The sequence below is a fragment of the Larimichthys crocea genome, chromosome III (assembly GCF_000972845.2).
Source record: "Larimichthys crocea isolate SSNF chromosome III, L_crocea_2.0, whole genome shotgun sequence".
Classification (NCBI taxonomy): domain Eukaryota; kingdom Metazoa; phylum Chordata; class Actinopteri; family Sciaenidae; genus Larimichthys; species Larimichthys crocea.
Genome location: NC_040013.1, coordinates 43,169,553 through 43,190,343, shown reverse-complemented (window position 1 = coordinate 43,190,343; position 20,791 = coordinate 43,169,553). Strand labels below are relative to the sequence as shown.

The 20,791-nt window shown below is 46.9% G+C and overlaps 1 pseudogene; it reads left to right on the top strand.

Annotated features, from left to right (window-relative positions):
• Positions 1-5,125: 5,125 nt before the first annotated feature.
• LOC113744418 (Ig kappa-b4 chain C region-like) lies at positions 5,126-5,465 on the top strand (annotated as a pseudogene).
• Positions 5,466-20,791: the final 15,326 nt, after the last annotated feature.

The following is a 20,791-nucleotide window of genomic DNA, read 5'->3' as shown; positions in this document are numbered from 1 at the left end:
TGTTGGTATCTCCCAAGCTTTGGCATTTATCACCCACAAAAGCCAGGTGTGCTTCTCTGTTTCAGAGGTGAACCATACGCTGTGATGGCTGATGTGGAGCAGATGTTTCACAACTTTATGGTCAGTGAGGACCATCGTGATTACCTGCGCTTTCTCTGGATCCAGGATCACGACCTGGATGGAGAAGTGGAAGAGTTTTGAATGACAGTGCACGTGTTTGGAAACTGTCCATCTCCCTCAGTCGCCATTTATGGACTCAAGAGAACCGCTGTGGAGGGAGAGAGTGAGTATGGCAGTGATGTGAGGAAATTCATTGAGCACCATTTTTATGTAGATGACGGGCTAAAGTCATTCGCCTCTGAGGACAAGGCAATCGACATCCTCATCAGAGCACAAAAAATGCTGGCTCAGTCCAACATCCGTCTCCACAAGATATCGTCCAACAGTCCTGTAGTCACCAGTGCCTTCCCGGGTGAGGATCTCGCCACAGGTCTGCAGGGACTTGAGCTCAGACAGCATGCACCGCCCTTGCAACACAGCCTCGGACTGGGCTGGGACTTGTCCACAGATCAGTTCTCATTTCTGCTCACACAAAAAGCAGCCACGCCCCCAGTCATCCCAGGCCACTTTGATGACCGCGACCTGTTCAGAGCACAATAGGAGACGATACAGTATTGGCTAATGTCTCTGGGGACGATGGAAGAGGGAATTCCTCAGTGGACTACAACCTCGTCGCAAATGGAGAACAACCTACAAAACCCAACCTACAAGTGGGAGATGTCGTCCTGCTAAAAGATGGGCAAGAGCACAGGAACAACTGGCCTCTTGCTGTTGTTGCAAAGACCTTTCCTAGCCAGGATGAAAGGGTAAGGAAGATCCAGGTCCAGGTAACTCGCAACGGCGAACAGAGAGTGTACATGAGACCTATCAGTGAAGTCATCCTGCTGGTTCCGAGGAACCACACCTGAAAGACTCCTCATATCCTTTGAAAACAGTGGGTGTGGGTTAGTGTGACATACTGCTGATGTCAGACGGGGAGTATTCTGTCCCTCAGTCCTGTGTATTATTTTATCTCTCTTTCTGGAGGTTTATTTTCTAACAGATTCAGCTTTCAGTCTACAGCTAATCTGGTTATTGTGCCTTAAGATCTAGTGATTTTGAGTTTGTTGTTAATCGTACACTGCCACTAGTGGCGTATGTTTGGAAGCAGGAAAGTGCGTTGGCGGGAGAGAAAAGTGCAGCAGAGTACAAAAACATGTCGCTCCTGGTCGAGTCTGTCTACTTCCTCAACTTTTGCGCTTTGTCAAAGGCATAATCTGTAAGTTATCAAATATGCTTAATTAGGAATGTTTACGGCGCTTTATTTGCGTTCGTGTTATTGAAGGCGGTACGCCATTCACTCAGTATAGCTGATGTTATCATTTAGCATTGTGGTAGCTGTTCAAATTACTATGTATTGCTAATGTTAAGACCTCAGGTTGGTTATTCTACACACAGAAAAAGTGTGAATGTATGTTTTACAGGAAACTGAATTTTGTGTATTTGATTCTTTTCTCACAGTTTTACAACGTAAAATGGTTCAGTAAACTGAAGAACGCCTCACGAGTGGTTACTGAAGCCATATGTTTAGCTCGCTGCATAGGCTAAAGGCAACTCACACGGACAGCGCGGAACGGAAGCGGAACGGCACCGCCGCGGTCACCGTAGCAATAGAATCCAGTCCAGTTAATGGAGCACTCACACCGGGCGCGGATCAGAAGCGTCCCAGAAGCGGCTTCTCCGCGCCCGGCGCGAGCTTTTCCGCAAGATTTTCGAAGTAATATTTTCCCCGGAGTTCTGTGCTCTGATCGTCAGCGGTCTCGTGGATGTGGCTGCCTGTGATCCTGATGACGCCCACTACATATATATTACTGTCATTTATTACTACCATTCTATTACTGAATAATTTTTATTTCATTCCTTATTAATTCATGGTCATTTTATCAGTCATGTACAATTGTTTGTGTTGATTTGTTCCTGTAACACGTGACATCCCTTGGCACGTCTGTCCGTCCTGGGCGAGGGATCCCTCCTCTGTGGCTCTTCCTGAGGTTCTTCCACATTTTTCCCTGTAAAAGGGTTTTTGTGGGCAAGTTTTTCCTCACCGAACGAGGTTAGGACAGAGGTTTGTCACTCCCTGTACAATTGTAAGCCCTCTTGAGGCAAATGTACTTGTGGACTTTGCTATACAAAATTAACATTGATTTGATTTGATTTGATTTGAATACAAGTATGTTTAGAATCCGCCGGACACTTTTGTCCTGCTTAAAATTGAAGTCAAACCAACGCGCAGCCAACACTCGCAGTAAAAAAAAAAAACAAAGATGGCCTTCAAGAAATACGCAAACCAATGGGTGGACCTCGTGGTCGGTTTACACCTTGGCTGAGGATTGAAAGCGGGCTGAAAAGTATTCACAGACGGGCCTTCATTTCAATGACCGACTTGCACACCCTCTTTTAACAAACGTTTGGTCCCATGGTGGAGTTTTTACAGAGGCTTCCATGCAGGATAAAGGACAGAAAATGAGCAAAAGGCAAAAAGTACTTGGATCTTTCACTGGTCATTTTTCTGTCTGTGTTTGTAGACTCTGAACATCCAAAGGCACTGTCCCATGATGGAGCAAAAAAAAATACACTTTCCTGTTTGTGATGCCAGTTTTATCCTGGTTTTGGTTCCCAAGTGACAAAATCATCTTCCCATCATTTATAAAATAAGGCCTTGTTAAATGACGAGTGTACAAAACCCCCCAAAATCAAACTTCTGTCTTTAGGAATGTGAACATTCAGTTTTCAACAATTGTTTTTTTTTGTTTTTCGTTGGTTTTTCTGACAAAATCAATAAGAACGTGCATTATGATGAGTCATTTGATTTCCACTGAAATCCTTTTCATTAAATAACAAGCATTGAAACGTTTAATCTGCCTGATGACATAGTGGTGTGTGTATATGTGGTGGTGTGTGGTGTGTGTGTTGTGTGTGTGTGTGTGTGTGTGTCCTCGTCAAGTTGTTCAGTTCTGCAGTAGCTTCCAGCTGCAGCGTCACTTCAGTTTCTGTTCTGTCTGACTGAGGGGTTTTTGTACGACGCTTTTTTTCACTGTGTGAAGACATACACCACTGTTGATTGTAGTGTTCCACTTATGACAGTAGTAACTGCGCATCTTCAGTCTGACCTCCACTGATGGTCAGCGTGACGTCCGCAGAGTTTGATCCACTGCCTGTTAAACTGAGCTGGAATCCCTGCTTGTCGAGTGCTGGCACCGTAAATGATTCTCTTTAGGAGTTTCTCCATCTCTCTGTGGTTACCAGGCTAACCGGTTTCCACCATTACATTCTGACTGATCCTACAGCTGATGGTGCGGGCCTCCCACAGCATAGCTCACTGCTCCAGGCTGAGTCACTGTGTCCTGGCCTCTGGACTCTGAGGATACAGTCACAAAAAACATAAAGCAGCGTATGGTTTTGTGGCTTCATTCAGAGGGACGGATGTTCATAGAGGAGAGGAGTTTGATTCTCTGGAACTTTACCTGTGAAGCAGCACGCAGAGGAGAGTCCCGATGAGGACGGAGATCAAAGTCATGTTTTTGATGAGGAGGATTTCGTGGCTTCTGTTGTCATTGACGGAAGCTGTCAGTCATCCAGTGTTCAACTCAGGACTCTACAGTCTCCCAGAGCACTGGAGCATTGTGCTGCTGATGCAAAGTGGCCTCTCTATGGAAAATTGCTCGACTGACTCCAGCAGGGACTTGGGATTACTCTGATCATGCTGCTTATCAATGGATCAATCACTCTCACGGTATTGATTAACAGTCAGTCATCATTTTAAGGTGGATTTGGTTGCTGATGTGGATACATTTTCTTTAAGAACGTCTTCTGTCTTGTTTCATTCAATGTGAGAACAAATCCTCTTTGACTTTTAGACAGATGTGAACTTCTCCTGTCAAATGTGACTAATTCTGAACAGTGTGTCATTTTGATCACCCTATATGATATAACGTCATTCTTTCGAAACAGGAAAAACAGTGTTGATGTTGCGTTTGTTTGTGTCACAGTCAGCGAGCCGTGTCTCTCACACTGAGAGGTTTTGTAGGCGGCTCAATATGACTTTGTATCACTGTGCTGTGGACTTTTGGTGGAGGAACCCAGGACTGCTTTGGAAGTAAGTTTCTGCTTAAATATTTAAATATGCTTCTCATCAGTTATGTTTTCATGTATGTTTTGTACCTTTCAATTTAAGTTGCCTGATTGAAATCACTTTTAAATTGGATGATGGAAATCACTCGATTTTATTCTTTCATTCTCCTGTTGAAGTCGAACTCAAAGCAGCTTTACTTACCTTTCAGGACCTGTGTTCTAGTGTAGTCTGTTGAAATGTGAACATCTTTAAACTGGAGGAAAATGAAAGAAACAACACTGGAACTTTACAAAAATTGAAATTCAGCTCTTGTTCTCTGTTTTCAGCGGTTTTGGAAGTTTAGTTCAAAGACTTTGAAAACGCCCTGTGAGAGTAAAATGAAAAAGTTCAACTGCGACCAATCTGTGATAAAATGGCCTCTCATGCTCTTTGACCTCCAGTTGAACTTCCTTTTGACAGTTGTTCTCAGCTGTTTGGTTTTCAACTGGCTTATGACATTTGAAAATATAGTGTCAAAGTTATTTTTGGTGATAATGCCTTTGACAGTGGATCTGATTTAACTTTTGTTCTTTGGGAGTTTTCAACAGGAAAACCACTTTTTTATAAAATGTAGCAGGACTTTGAACTAAAAAACACAACTGTCTGAAAAACATTTAAACTGCGTTAATCCTTTCTTCAACTACTTCAAAAAGTAAATTACAAATAGATCAACATATTAGATTTCCAGTTGTAGTTATATATATTCAGGTCATTGTGTATTGATGATTCTCTCTTTGCTGACATGCAGACAGGTTCTTGAAGGGAAATGAAAACAATGTGTGATGAGTGGCTGGTGTAGCGAAAAATATCTGAAGAAACTCCTTAATAAGGACAAACCAACTCACACAGTAAAGGTGTCCAAGTGTCTGCGCTTGTTGATTGACACGTAGTGTCTGATTGATGTCTCCTAGGTGATTACCGGCCCCCACCCTGACGGTGCTGCCCCCCTCCCGTGAGCCGCTGCAGCAGGGAATGCCCCGCTCATGTGTCTGGCCAACAAGGGCTCCCCTCAGGACTGGAGTCTGCCTGGAAAGGTGGGACAGCAGCAGCAGGGCATAAGCGGGATGAGAGCAGGGAGCCTTGTGGTGCTGGTGATGGGAAGGACGGCCTCTATCGCTGGAGCAGCACCCTGCGGCTCGATGCAGACAGGAAAGCAGGTGGACTCTGTGGACCTGTGAGGCCACCCAGGGCTCCCAGACTTCACTCTCACAGACACTGAGGAGAGACCAGTGTTCCCAGTCCTGACCTGACTCACTGGGAACTTGATTTACTGGTTTTACTCTGCTACTGCTCTCAGTCTGCTCTCTCTTCTCTCTCTTCTCTGTTTCTCTCCTCTCTCTCTCTCTTCTCTCTCTCTCTCTCTCTGTTTCTCTCTCTCTTCATGAACATTAACGTCTTCTTGCTTGTTGCTGGTTTTCAACATTTTACAACAATAAAGATTTATCATGTCTGTTCTAAAAGTGACATGTCTTTTGACTTCCTTTCTTTGACATATATTATAATTAGGAACATTAGTCAGATGAATGACAGTCAGTTTTTCCCCAAATGTCTTTTTAATTGTTTATTTTAAAGACTGTTGCTATCTTCTAGCGTTCGTTCGTTGATTTATATTGATACCTTTGGAACAAATATACATGCTTAGAGCATTTCCATGGTGAATCACATCACAGCTATCTGCTATAATAAACTTTATGTTCATGTGTTGTAGTTATACCTAGAAATATTTCTTAATGTCTGAATAAAATATCGAACGAATAAATAAAAGTTATTTCAGGAGTAGAAATGAAAGAGAAACGTTCAATCATCTGCATAAGATGATCACTTTTTATATCTCTCCTGATTCTCATAGTCTGTCCCTCCTTTATTACCAAAATGGCTGAGCGGTGGAGTCTCTCCAGCCATGCTCTTGCGGATTAGAGACCGTCCACGTTCGCAACCCCGAAGCAGGTCTTGAACGTTTATGCAAAAGGCTTGACAGAAATTATTGGACTCACCAGAGCCATCGAGGGCTTTGTGTTCGGATGCTTGGAACAAGTTTTCCAAAGTGGCCATTAAGAAGTCACCTCCTGCAAGCGCTTGCAGACCTCTCCAAGAGCTCGCGGCAGCAAAGATGAAGGGTATTACCAGGCCTCAGCTTTCTCAACACTTCAGAGGAATAAACCAATTGTGGAAAAGGCTCCTGGTGGCCTGAATGAGGCGTGGGTCAAAGAAGGGTCAAGATATAAAAAAAGATCAAAAGATCACTACCATCATTTCTCTATTTCGTCAAGTTGTCAAAACAACCACGCTGATGAAATGAAATGAGAATAGACCCCCGCTTCATTCTGCAAAAACTTGCGGCCCGCACACATGAACTCAGACGGACACTAGTTGAGACAAACCACGGTTCAAAGTTCCTGTCACACCGAACAAAACACAGGTCGGTGCAGCTAACCAATGAACCAAAGGCTCCCCCTCTCGACCCCAATAAACAGTGTCCAGTCACAAGGAAACCACATTTCTCGCCAAATGTATAGGATTCCAGAATGACGACTTGGATGAGAGGAGAGGTCTGCTTAAGGAGCTGTGAATCTGCTACAAGTGTTCTCTCATCAACCAGACACAGGGCTAAAAAACTGTAAAGCTGTTATTCGCTGCGTGGAGTTGCAACAGAGTTGATCACACCCATTTCCGCCATTCCACGCTGGGCCACCCCCATGGACCGATACAAGACCTGAACACCGACACCCACCTGGACACCCTACCATTGGCCCATGGTTGGGGGGCCAGATACCTCAAGCCCACATTGACCACATCTAGCTGCACTGAGGGTATGTGGGACAAGGGACTACAGGGAAAGTCCTGTTCTAAAATTTGCTGGTGAATGTGTACCCTGCCAGCCCCAAATGAGAAAAGGGAAAATGTACGCGATTCTTAGATGATCAGCGTAATGTGTCTAGCTCGGTCCCCCTTTTTTAACATGTTCAACCTGCATGTGAGCCCTTCCCGTACACATGAAAACTGCTCAGGAACAGTGAAACACACAAGGGGCAGGCGCTCATGGTCCCTTGCCATCGCGGGCATGATGAACAGAAAAAGTGTCAATAACACTACCATACTCACCGAATGCAACCAATCCCAAACAAAACAGAAGTGAGATACCCACGCTTGAAAGCTGCAGCCCGCCCATCTCACATTCCTCACCTCTCTCACGTAGCCACACAAATACCGCCACTTGATCCATCAGCTGGACATCTCTCCTGTGGGCAGAGATGTGACCCAGGCTCACATGGTACGCCCGAAGATAAACGGCCCAAACGAAGCTCCTTCCGCCCAACGCTTGATCTCGGGTGGGTACTTATTGGCGATTTGTCTGCTCTCAGGCGGCCCACAGACCCACAGTGAACTCTAGACAAGACCAAAACCTACTTGATAACGGCTGCCCCAGTTTCCCTCTTCTCCTGTGAAAACAGATTCTACACTAAAGGTTAAAGTTCACAGAAGACAATCCCTTTTTTGAGAGCATGCCACCCAAAGCGGAGCTGAGCCCACACATCTTCAAACAAACAGGCAGATGCCGACACACTCGCACTTCTGCCGAAGAAGAGTCATTCCGAATTTTTTATGCAACCTGGGTTTGTTCTTCGATTGAGGCAAACAACTGGGTGGCTCCCCTCCCTTTTGTCATCCCCGACTCAGCTTGCCTAACACTAGGAGCAGCACTCCACCCGCCTCATGTCTCTACGCAAGACACTAAAGAGAAAAGCCAGATATGAAAGAGCCTTTCGTGGATAGTTTATGAAAAGGACATTCAGCAAAGACCACGCAGAAAGAAAAGGCTCCTCCCTTATACCCCACCAAGAATGTTGGTTATCTCCAAGCTTTGGCATTTATCACCCACCAAAAGCCATGTGTGTTCCTCTGTTCAGAGGTGAACAGACGCTGTGATGGTGATGTGGAGCAGATGTTTCACAACTTTATGGTCAGTAGGACCATCGTGATTACCTGCCTTTCTCTGGTCCGATATCACGCACCTGGATGGAGAAGTGGAAGAGTTTCGAATGGAAGTGACACGTGTTTGGGCAACTTGTACATCTCCCTCCGTCGCATTTATGGACTCAGAGACCGCTGTGAGGGAGCGAGTGAGTATGGCAGTGATGTGAGGAAATTCATGGACCAATTTTTTATGTAGACGACGGGCTAAGTCTGTCTGAGGACGAGGCAAACGACCTTCCTCATCAGAGCACAAAATGCTTGGCTCAGTCCAACATCCGTCTCCACAAGATATCGTTCCAACAGTTCCTGTAGTCACCGTGCCTTCCGGGTTGAGGATCTCGCCACAGGTCTGCATGGGACTTGAGCTTCAGACAGCCTTGCACCGCCCCCTTGCCACACATCTCTGACTGGGCTGGGACTGTCCACAGATCAGTTTCATTTCGAGTGAGATCAATGACAAGCGTGGCGTTGTTATCAGGTCATCACCGTTTTGTACGACCTGCTTGGGTTCGCGTGCCAGTAGCATTGAAGTACGCCTCCATCTTGAGAGAGATCTCCAAGGACATTCAGTGAATTGGATTAACTCCATGCCTAAGGAGCAGCAGGACAAGTGGCAGACTGGAAGACTCTCTAAGCACCTGGGGACGCTCCAGCGCTCCCGTATGTATACATCCTCTCACTGTCCAAAGCACGGAGAAAGGAAATGCATGTGTTTTTGTACGCATCCACAAAATCGTTTGGGCTATCGCCTACCTGAAACCACTGCTGCTGATGGAGACAGCGACGGGGGGCTTTCTCCTCGGCAAAGCTTGGCTAGCTCCAAAGCCAGGACATCACTATTCCCAGGTAGAGCTGTGTGCCGCCATTGCTGGCTGTCGAAGTAGGCAGACATGGTCAAGAAGAAGAACTTGACTTTACATTTGATGAAGTAAATTCTACACCTATTCTCAAGTTCGTTGTATGGCTACATTTTCAATGAACAAGAGACGCTTTAGTGTATGTACCTAATCGTGTATAGAACGCATCAGGCGCCCAACGCAGGCTCAACCAATGGCAATTATTGTGCCCCCACATTTTAAACCCAGCTGGACCACGCCCACCCACATGGGACTGCTGCTGAAACATCTTCTCCCTCTACATGGTTAGTGGGCCTCCCCTTTCTTTACTATTCATGCCAAGGTCAAACAACATGAAGGCCTTTGACCTCATTTAAACCCTGACACACGCACGCTGTGTGACTGCGTTCCAAAGGTTTCTATCCTGTTTACCTTCTGTTCAAAAGGCACGCTCGGAGCTGCAAGGTTTGAAAGATTCTCCAGCTGGAGTCGTCTGTTAAAGGGACCATCGGCCATGTTCAAGCTTGTGCTGCTGAGAGCAGATTGCCATGGATAGGCATAAAGTGTGGCAAGAACACTCACTGAGAACAAAGCTCCAGGCAAGCCAAAGCCATCATCATTCGTGCAGTGCAAAGTGAGTGATGCAGATGCACATTAGGCACTGGAAACGATGGTGAGTCTGTTCCCCAAGCAAAGCCCACTTAGCAAACTGAATCCCAGTCATGGGACATTACAGGAGGGTCCTCCGAGTCGGAGGTCGGCTACAAAGGGTCACTTAAGCAGACGAAACCACACCCCATACTCCTCCCAGTAAACACCATGTCACTCAGCTCATACTCAGAAAACTTTTTTCATCACAGGACGTCACACAGGGCGACACTTCACGGAAGGTGCTATCAGAGCTGCGGGTTTCTGGCTCGTGGGTGGGAAAGAGCCGTCAGCCGTGTCAATTTTAAACTGTGTTACATGTCGCAAGATTGAGAGGCAAACACGAAGAAAAAAAGCTTCATGTCAGACCTGCAGAAGGACGACAGAATTGTTGCACAGGGACCCTCCTTACATGTGCGGCCTAGATGTTTTTTGGCCCTTGGCCCATCACAGTCAGAAAAAAACACGTGCAGGTCAGGCAGAGGCGCAGAGATGGGCGGGTAATCTTACCTGCATGAGTTACTCGTGCCCTCCACATTGTAGCATAGAGTTCAATGGGCCACCTTGTTCATTTCATTAAGCACTGCCGACGTTTTTCTTCGCCTTTAGAGGCGCTGCCAGCTGCTCAGATCAACATGGCAAAAATTTTTGTGAGTGGCTTGCAGAGAACTTCACACATTGACAAAAGGGGCTTGTCACAACGACCAAAATCACAACTACCTTGGAAACAGTGGCTGTGAGTGGTATTTTAATCCCCCACATGCCTCCACATGGCTGGATCATGGGAGCGCATGATCGGCGTCAGGTTCGGCGGATTCTAGATGCCAATGCTTGCTGCCGCATGAAAGCCAAGCTCACGCCACGAAGTGCTGGGACTTTATTGTCGGAAGGACTGCCTTTGTTAAGCAAGGCATTACAAGCAGTTTCCACCTGCCCCGGGAGCCTCCTGAGTCTTACGCCTGCCATGCTGCTCACACAACAAGCAGCCACGCCCCCCCGTCATCCATGCCACTTTGATTGACCGCGACGTTCAGAGCACCATAGAGACGCAGTTTACAGTATTTGGCTCATGTTCTTTGGGGACGATGGAAGAGGGAATTCCTCCAGTGGACTACAACCTCGTCGCAATGGAGAACAAACATACAAAAAACCCAACCTACACGTGGGAGATGTCGTCCTGACCTAAAAGATGGGCAAGAGACATGAACAACTGGCCTCTTGGCTGTTGTTGCAAAGGCCCTTTCCTAGCCAGGCTGAAAAAGGGTTAAGGAAGATCCAGGTCCAGGTAACTCGGCAACGCGAACAGAGCGTGTTACCTGAGACCTATCAGTAGTCATCCTGCTGGTTCGAGGAACCACACTGAAAGGGTATCCTCATATCCTTGAAAACAGTGGGTTTGGGTTAGTGTGACATACTGCTGATGTAAGACGGGGCGTATTCTGTCCCTCAGTCCATGTGTTTATTAATTTTACTCCTTTTCTGGAGGTTCCATTTTTTCTAAAGAGATTCAAGCTTTCATCTACAGCTAATTGTTTTGTGCCAATCTAGTGATTTTGAGTTTGTTGTTAATCGTACACTGCCATCTAAGTGCGTATGTTGGAGGAAGCAGGAAAGGAAAATTGCGTTTTTGGCGGGAGGTTAAAAGTTGCAGCAGAGTACCAAAACCATGTCGCCCTGGGTCGAGTCTGTCTACTTCCTTCAACTTTTGCCGCTGTCAAAGATTAGTCTGTAAGTTAAAATCAAATATGGCTTATTAGGAATGTTACTAGCGCTTTCATTTGCGTTTAGTGTTATTGAAGGCGGTCCGCCATTCATTCAGTCTAGCGGATGTTCTTTCATTTAGCATTGTTGTAGTATTCAAATTACTATGTATTGCTAATGTGTTACGACCTCAGGTTGTTCTCGACAACACAGAAATAGCGTGAATGTATGTGTTTACATGGAACATGAATGTGTGTATTGTGATTCTTTCTCACGTTTTACCAACGTACAATGGTTCAGTAAAACTGAAGAACGCCTCACGAGTGGTTACTGAAGCCATATGTTTAGCTCGCTGCATAGGCTTACAGCTCTTAGCTGAGGGCAGAAAGCCCAGAATAGTACAAAGATTATCTACCACCATCAAATGCATCGCGTGGTCCTGAGACTTCCATCGCCAGGTGAAAGCAGACATGTTAAGCACGGAAGACACCCCACCGCTCTCCCCAGCTGAAGTCAGATCAAAAGTGCCAGCCTCAGCTTCATATGCGTCATTCAGCCATCCTCTGCTGCAGCAAACGCACGAGCCGACGTGAAGCCGCCAGCACCAGAGCAGAGTACGCCAAGCCGCCACATAGACATGGAAGTCGAAAGAGCACGATCGAGAGGAAAAAAGACTCGGCTTGGTAGCTACTATGCACACCCTGAAGCAAGAGTGAGAGGCTAAAGGCCAACTCACCCCACCGGACGCGGAACGGAACGGAACGAATTGGAACGGCTGCGCGCGGTCACCGTAGCAAAAGAAGCCCAGTCTAGTCAATGAGAGCACTCCCACTGGGCGCGGATCAGGCGGGTTCAGACAGCGTCCCAGAAGCGGCCTCTCGCGCTACTTCGCAAAGCTTTCCGCAGGTATTTCTATTTTTCCGCGAGCCGCGGCCAAACTCGTAAATTTCACAGAGCACTTCGCAACCAGACAGGAAAACTCCGACAGAGATCAACATAATAAACTGCCGCCTCCTTTCAAAATAAAACACAATAGCATTCATTTTCGCTTATAACAACTTCACAAATCCAGTCATGTTGGTTGCACCAGGTGATCACAAGGATCGATTAAAGGGTTCAACATGACACGATGAGAGCCTAATTGTTGAAATTGAACACCACACAATCATTTATGACACAAAGATTTTTTTTCTTAAATATCCTCCACGTCAGAGAAGCAAGTCAAGCTGATTTTGTTGTTGTTGTTTCTTTATACACAGTTTATCGCGGGGGGTCTCGATTATGTCCAGGATTCTCGCGTGATTCTCGTGTGAACACGAACCGGCTCGCTCCGCTGCCGTTCCTACGGATGCTGAATAGGCCGTCAGGATGTGATGTTGATGCCGGGCAAAGGACCGTCGCTGCCATTCCGCTGCCGTTCCGCCTCTGTTTGAGTCCCGTGTAAAGCAGCGTTCGCAGCAGCAAGGGTCCCTGCGGCTGCAGTTTTTGGACCCAAACAGAGTTGGAAAGAAGCCCCAGAGGTTCCTGGCTAGCCATGGCTGCCAGCCGCACTCAAGAATATGTAAGCACTCACTTTATAATTCTGCTTAATTGAAGATGAGCCAAAGCCTGATATAAAGAACAAAATTGGGACACAAAACAACACCCTCAAGGTCGAGTCAAGCGGGCAACAGCTATGACAATGAATTGTGAGTCCACCCCAGCTCTCAAACCTATCAGGACCACCCAAGCCACCGGCCATTCATTCCCCAGCTACATTGGAGCATGAATGTTCCCATCTCCATTTGCGCCAACAAATGATGTATCAGACCTTGCTGGCTCCTCTCACGTTGTGACCTTCTGACAGCAGGACTCAAGTGTTGATAACAGGCCCGAGACCTATGTAGCATGGAAATCTATGTTTCAGAACGCCACTGGCGATTTGAACTTGAACTGCTGCGACGAGTTGCATCTACTTACCAACTGGCGGATCGGTGAGGTCTCTCAGCATGCTCTGAGGATTAGAGACGTCCACATTAGCAACCCCGAAGCAGGTCTTGAACGTTATGCAAAAGGCTCGACAGAAAATTTATGCTCACCCAGAAGGCATCGAGGCTTGCTGTTCGGAGACGTTGGAAAGTTTTCCCAAAGTTGGGCCATTAGGACCGTCTCACCTCCTGCAAGAGCTTGCAGGGACCTCCTCAAGAGCTCGATGGTGGGTGGCGCACGCTGAAGGGTATTATCTACAGCCTCAGCTTTCTCGGGACCTTCAGAGGAATAAACCCAATTGTGGAAAAGCTCCCTGGTGGTCTGCAGGAGGCGTGGGGTTCAAAGAAGGGTCAAGATATAACAAAGATCACAAGCTCAACCCACTTTCTCCTATTTCGTCCAGTTTGTAAACAACCCGCTAAATGAGACCAGACCCCAGCTTCATTCCAAACACTGCGGCCCTGCACACATGGAACGCAGAAAGGACACTTAGTGAGACAAACACGCGTTCAAAGTTTTCCATCACAAACGAACACAACACATCAGGTGGTTCAGCTAACAATGAACACCAAGGCTTCCCCTCTCGACCCCAATAAACCGTGTCAGCTCCACAAGAAACCACCATTCTCTTGCCAAATGTAGAGGATTCAAGATGAAGACATGGGATGCGAGGAGAGGTCTGCTACGGAGCTGTCAATCTGCCCTACAAGTGTCTCTCATCAACAAAAACAGGGCTAAAAAACTGTGTAAAGCTGTTATTTCGCTGCGTGGGTGCAACGTGATTCACACACAATTCCGCCATGATTCTGGGCCCCCCAATGGACAGTACAGTCCCTGACACCCTCCCATTGGCCCTGGCGGGGAGCCAGATACCCTAAGCCCCACGGACCACATTAGCTACACTGCGGTATGTGGACAAGGACTACAGGGAAAGTTTCATGTTCCCAAATTTTGCTATTGAAGTGATACCCTGCTCAGCCCCAAATGAGAAAAGGAAAAAACGTACGCGATCTTAGATGATTCAGAGTAATGTTTTTATTAGCCGGTCCCCTTTTTTGACATGTTCAACCTCATGGTGCGGCCCTCCCGTACAAAAACACATGCTCAGCAAACAGTGAACACACAAGGGCGCAGAGCTCAATTTTTCGCAGAGCTATGGCTTTGCCATCGAGGGCAATAAAAATACATAAACAGAAAAGTGTCATAAACACTTTACCCATACTCACCGAATGCCAACCAGCTCCCAAACAACCGAAGTGAGATCACCCACGCTTGAAGCTGCACCCGACCATCCCTTCACATCTCACCTCTCTCACCATAGCACCCCAAAACCGCCACCTTGATCCATCCGCTGACATCCTTCTCCTGCTGGGCATAGATTGTGATCAGGCTCACATTGTCCGCCGACAGATAAATGGCCCCCCAAACGAAGCTGCCTTACGCCCAACAGTTGATCTCGTGTGGGTAATAATTGGAGATGTCTGCCTTCAGGAGCCCAAAGTACCCACGTGAACTCCTACAAGACAAACATTACTTGATAACAAACGGCTGCCCCAGTTTCCTCTCCTCCCTGTGAAAACAGAATCTACACAAAGGTAAAGTTTTCACAGAGACAATCCCTTTTTTGAGAGCATTGCAACCCAAATATGAGCTGAGCAAACACATCTTCAAACAAACAAGCAGCTTGGACGACAAACTAGCACTCTCTGCAGAAGAGAGTCATTCCTGAATGTTATGCACCATGGGTTTGTTAAAGATGAGGCCAAACAACTGGGGGCTTCCCTCCCTTTTCGTATCCCAGCAACTCCGCTTGCCTAACAATAGAGAGCAGGCACCAACCCCCGCCTCATGTTCTATCAAGACACTAAAGAGGAAAGCCAGGAAATGAAAGAGTGAAAGCGCATTTCGTGGCGTTATGAAAGGACCTTCACAAAGGGACACCAGAAAAGGCTCCTTAACACACCAAGGAATGTTGGATTCCCCAAGCTTTGGATTATCACCCACAAAAAGCAGGTGTGCCTTCTCTGTTTCAGAGGTGAACCATCCGCTGTGTTAGGCTGATGTGGCGCAGTGTTTCACAACTTTATGCGTCAGTGAGGACCATCGTGTGCTTACCTGCGCTTTCTCTGGATCCAGGATCACCTACCTGGATGGCGAAGTGGAATAGTTTTGAATGACAGTGCACGTGTTTGGAAAAAAACTGTCCATTCTCCCTCAGTCGCCATTTATGGCTCAAAGAGACCGATGTGAGGGAGAGAGTGAGTATGGCAGTGATGTGAGGAAATTCCTTGAGCCCATTTTTATGTAGATGGACGGGCTAACGTCATTCGCCTCTGAGGACAAGGCCATCGAACTCCTCATCGAGCACAAAAACTGCTGGGCTCAGTCCAACATCCGTCTCCACAAGGATATCGTCCAACAGTCCTTTAGTCACCAGTGCCTTCCCGTGTGAGGATATTTGGGCCCCACATGTCTGCAGGGGACTTGAGCTCAGACAGCATGCACCGACCTTGCCACACCGCCTCGGATGGGCTGGGACTTGTCCACAGATCAGTTCTCATTTAAAGTGGGAGATCAATGACAACCCTTCACCAAGCGTGGCGTGTTATCAGTCATCAACAGTTTGTATGACCTGTTGGGTTTCGCTGTGGCCAGTCAGCATTGAAGGACGCTCCACTTGAAGAGATCTCCAAAGACAATCAGTGAATGGGATACTCCACTGCCTAAGGAGCAGCAGGACAAGTGGCAGGAATGGAAAGACTCTCTAAAGCACCTGGGACAGCCTTAAGAGCTCCCATAGTATACATCCATCTCACTGTCCAAAGCACGAAGAAGGAAATGCATGTGTTTTGGTGACGCATCCACAAAAGCGGTTGGGGCTGCGCCTACCTGAAAACTCACCGCTGCTGATGGACACAGCGACGGGGGCTTTCTCCTCGGCAAAGCCCGGCAGCCAAAGCCAGACATCACATTCCCAGGTTAGAGCTGTGTGCCGCAGTGCTGGCTGTCGAAGTAGCAGACATGGTCCAAGAAGACTGGACTTTACATTTGATGAAGTAACTTCTACACAGATTCTAAAGTAAGTAATGGGCTACATTTTGCAATGACAAGAGACGCTTTTATGTGTATGTACAAATCGTGTAGAACGCATCAGGCGCTCCAGCAGGCTCACCAATGGCATTATGTGCCCACACATTTAAACCCAGCTGACCACGCCACACGTGTTCTGCCTGCTGAGCATCTTTTGGGCGGTAATCTTCACCTGCATGAGTACTCGTGCCATCCACATTGAAGTAATAGAGTCAATGGACACTTCGTCATTCATTAATGCACTGCGACGTTTCTTCGCCATCAGAGGCGCTGCCAAGCTGCTCAGATCAGACTGTGGCACAAATTGGTGAGTGCTACAGAGAACTTCACATTGACAAAGGGGCTGTCACAACGACAAAATCAACACCTACCTTGGAAACAGTGGCTGTGAGTGGCATTTTAACCCCCACACGCCTCCCACATGGCTGGATCATGGGAGCGCATGATCGGCGTCAGTCGGCGGATTCTAGATGCAATGCTGCTGCAAGCACGGAAAGGCAAGCTCACGCATGAAGTGCTGGTGACATTCATGTCGGAAGTGACTGATTGTTATGCAAGGCCGCTACAGCAGTTTCCACTGACCCAGAGCATCCTGAGATTCTACTCCTGCCATGCTGCTCCACACAAAAGCACCACGCCCCCAGTCACCATGCCACTTTGATGACCGCGACCTGTTTCAGAGCACAATAGAGACGAGTACAGTATTTGGCTAATGTCTTCTGGGGACGATGGAAGAGGGAATTCCTCAGTGGACTACAACCTCGTCGCAAATGGAGAACAACCTACAAACCCAACCTACAAGTGGGAGATGTCGTCCTGCTAAAAGATGGGCAAGAGCACAGGAACAACTGGCCTCTTGCTGTGTTGCAAAGACCTTTCCTAGCCAGGATGAAAGGGTAAGGAAGATCCAGGTCCAGGTAACTCGCAACGGCGAACAGAGAGTTGTACATGAGACCTATCAGTGAAGTCATCCTGCTGGTTTCCGAGGAACCCACTGAAGACTCCTCATATCCTTTGAAAACAGTGGGTGTGGGTTAGTGTGACATACTGCTGATGTCAGACGGGGAGTATTCTGTCCCTCAGTCCGTGTTATTATTTTACTCCTTTTCTGGAGTTTTTTTTCTAACAGATTCAAGCTTTCAGTCTACAGCTAATCTGTTTATTGTGCCTTAAGAAATCTAGTGATTTTGATTTTGTTGTTAACGTACACTGCATCTAGTGGTATGTTGGAAGCAGGAAGTGCGTTAGGCGGGAATAAAAGTGCAGCAGAGTACAAAAACAGTCGCTCCTTGGTCGAGTCTGTCTACTTCCTCAACTTTTGCGCTTGTCAAAGGCATAATCTGTAAGTTAAATCAAATATGCTTAATTAGAAGTTACTAGCGCTTTCATTTTGCGTTTCGTGTTATTGAAGGCGGTACGCCATTCACTCAGTATAGCTGATGTTATCATTTAGCATTGTGGTAGCTGTTCAAATTACTATGTATTGCTAATGTTAAGACCTCAGGTTGGTTATTCTACACACAGAAATAAGTGTGAATGTATGTTTTTACATGGAAACTGAATGTTGTGTATTGTGATTCTTTTCTCACAGTTTTACAAAGTAAAATGGTTCAGTAAACTGAAGAACGCCTCACGAGTGGTTTACTGAAGCCATATGTTTAGCTCGCTGCATAGGCTAAAGGCCAACTCACACCGGACGCGGAACGGAAGCGGAACGGCACCGCCGCGGTCACCGTAGCAAATAGAACCAGTCTAGTTAATGAAGCACTCACACCGGGCGCGGATCAGAAGCGTCCCAGAAGCGGCTCCCGCGCCACGGCGCGAGCTTTCCGCAAGATTTCTATTCTTTCCGCGAGCCGTGGCTGAACCTCGTAAATTTCAACAGAGCACTGCAACCAGACAGGAAACCGGGCCTTGAATCAACGTAATAAACTTCCGCCCCCTTTCAAAATAAAACACAATACTCAGTTCATGTAGCTTTTTACACTTCACATCAACGTGACGTCATGACCGTGGGCACCAGGTGATCAAAGATCGATCAAAGGGTCAACGAGAGACTAATGGTTGAAGTGGAACAACACACAATCATTTATGACACAACAGATGCTTTTATAATCTGCTCCACGTCGGAGAAGCAAAGTCTGCGTGTTTGTTGTTGTTGTTTTTTATACACTGTTTATCGCGGGTCTCCGGGTATGTCCAGGATCTCGCGTGATCTCGTGATCTCGCGTGAATACGGCCGGCTCGCTCCGCTGCCGTTCCGCAGCTGATCCGCGTCCTGTGTGAGTTGACACCGGGCAAAGTACCGTTCCGCTTCCGTTCCGCTTCTGTTCCGCGTTCGGTGTGAGTCCCGTGTAAAGCTCTTAGCTGAGGGCAGAAGACCATGGCAATAATGGTCACCACTGCAATCTAATATTGTAGCTGAGCTGAAACATTTCAGACGTAGAGGTGACACGAACGTGATGATACATGCTGCACTGTGCTCTGATACAAAAGAGATAAACACTTGAAGTAATCTGATGCTCTCACTGCATAACTTCATATCACATTCATGATGCTTCGTATATGGAAATGATTGTTTGTCTCTCTAAGTTTGAAGTGTAATCATTGATGTGCCTCAAACAACTGACTTCATCACAAACGGTTGGACTGGAGCATTCTAATGTTTTCTACTAAAACATTCTAAATCTAAGTCTGAAAACAGTTTGAAGACTCCAGCACTGTTTGTTTTCTGACTGATATAATCCACCAAACAGGTCAGAAATTGTCCGTGTCCAACAAGGAACCTAAAGATGAAATATGTTGTTTTTGTGTCTGTGATGAATCTATATTTATGAATTTAATGTTCATTTAGTAGCTCCTGTGTGGTGTGTGTGTGTGGTGTGTGTGTGTGTGTTGTGGTCCTCAGTGAAGTGTATCCGCAGTAGCTTCCAGCTGCAGCAGTCACGTTCAGTTTTCTGTTCTGTCTGAACTGGAGGGAGTTTTGTACGACGCTTTTTCACTGTGTGAACAGATACACACTGTTTAGGTAGTGACGACACTCTGACAGTAGTAAAACTGCTGCATCTCAGTCCGGAACTCAACTGATGGTCAGAGTGAAGTCAGAGTTGGATCCACTGCCTGTAAAACGAGCTGGAATCCCTGATGGTCGAGTGCTCGCAAGGTAAATGAGCAGTTTAGGAGTTTCTCCATCTCTCTGCTGGTACCAGGATAAACGGTTTCCAGTCTGTACATTCTGACTGATCCTACAGCTGATGGTGACGGAGCCTCCCACAGCAGAGCTCACTGCTCCAGGCTGAGTCACTGGCGTGGACAGACAAAAAACATAAAGCAGCGTCATGGTTTTGTGGGCTTCATTTCAGAGGGAACGGATGTTCATAGAGGAGAGGAAGTTTGATTCTCTGGACTTTACTGTGAAGCAGCAGCAGAGGAGAGTCCAGATGAGGACGAGAGCAAAGTCATGTTTTTTGATGAGGAGGATTTCTGTGGCTTCTGTTGTCATGAAGGCACAGCTGTCAGTCATCCAGTGTCAACTCTCAGGACTATAAAGTCCTCCCAGAGCACTGGAGCAGTGCTGCTGAGGACGAAGAGTGGCTCTCTATGGAAGGTTCTGACTGACTTGTTATCTTTAGAACTGAAACCTGACCTCCGCGAGCCGTGGCTGAACCTCGTAAATTTCAACAGAGCACTGCGCACCAGACAGGAAACCGGGCCTTGAATCAACGTAATAAACTTCCGCCCCCTTTCAAAATAAAACACAATACTCAGTTCATGTAGCTTTTTACAACTTCACATCAACGTGACGTCATGACCGGTGGCACCAGGTGATCAAAGATCGATCAAAGGGTCTCAACGAGAGACTAATTGTTGAAGTGGAACAACACACAATCATTTATGACACAACAGATGCTTTTTATAATCTGCTCCACGTCGGAGAAGCAAAGTCTGCTGTTTGTTGTTGTTGTTTTTTTATACACTGTTTATCGCGGGGTCTCGGGTATGTCCAGGATTCTCGCGTGATCTCGTGATCTCGCGTGAATACGGCCGGCTCGCTCCGCTGCCGTTCCGCAGCTGATCCGCGTCCTGTGTGAGTTGACACCGGGCAAAGTACCGTTCCGCTTCCGTTCCGCTTCTGTTCCGCGTTCGGTGTGAGTCCCGTGTAAAGCTCTTAGCTGAGGGCAGAAGACTCATGGCAATAATGGTCACCACTGCAATCTAATATTGTAGCTGAGCTGAAACATTTCAGACGTAGAGGTGACACGGAACGTTGATAACATGCTGCACTGTGCTCTGATACAAAAGAGATAAACACTTGAAGTAATCTGATGCTCTCACTGCATAACTTCATATCACATTCATGATG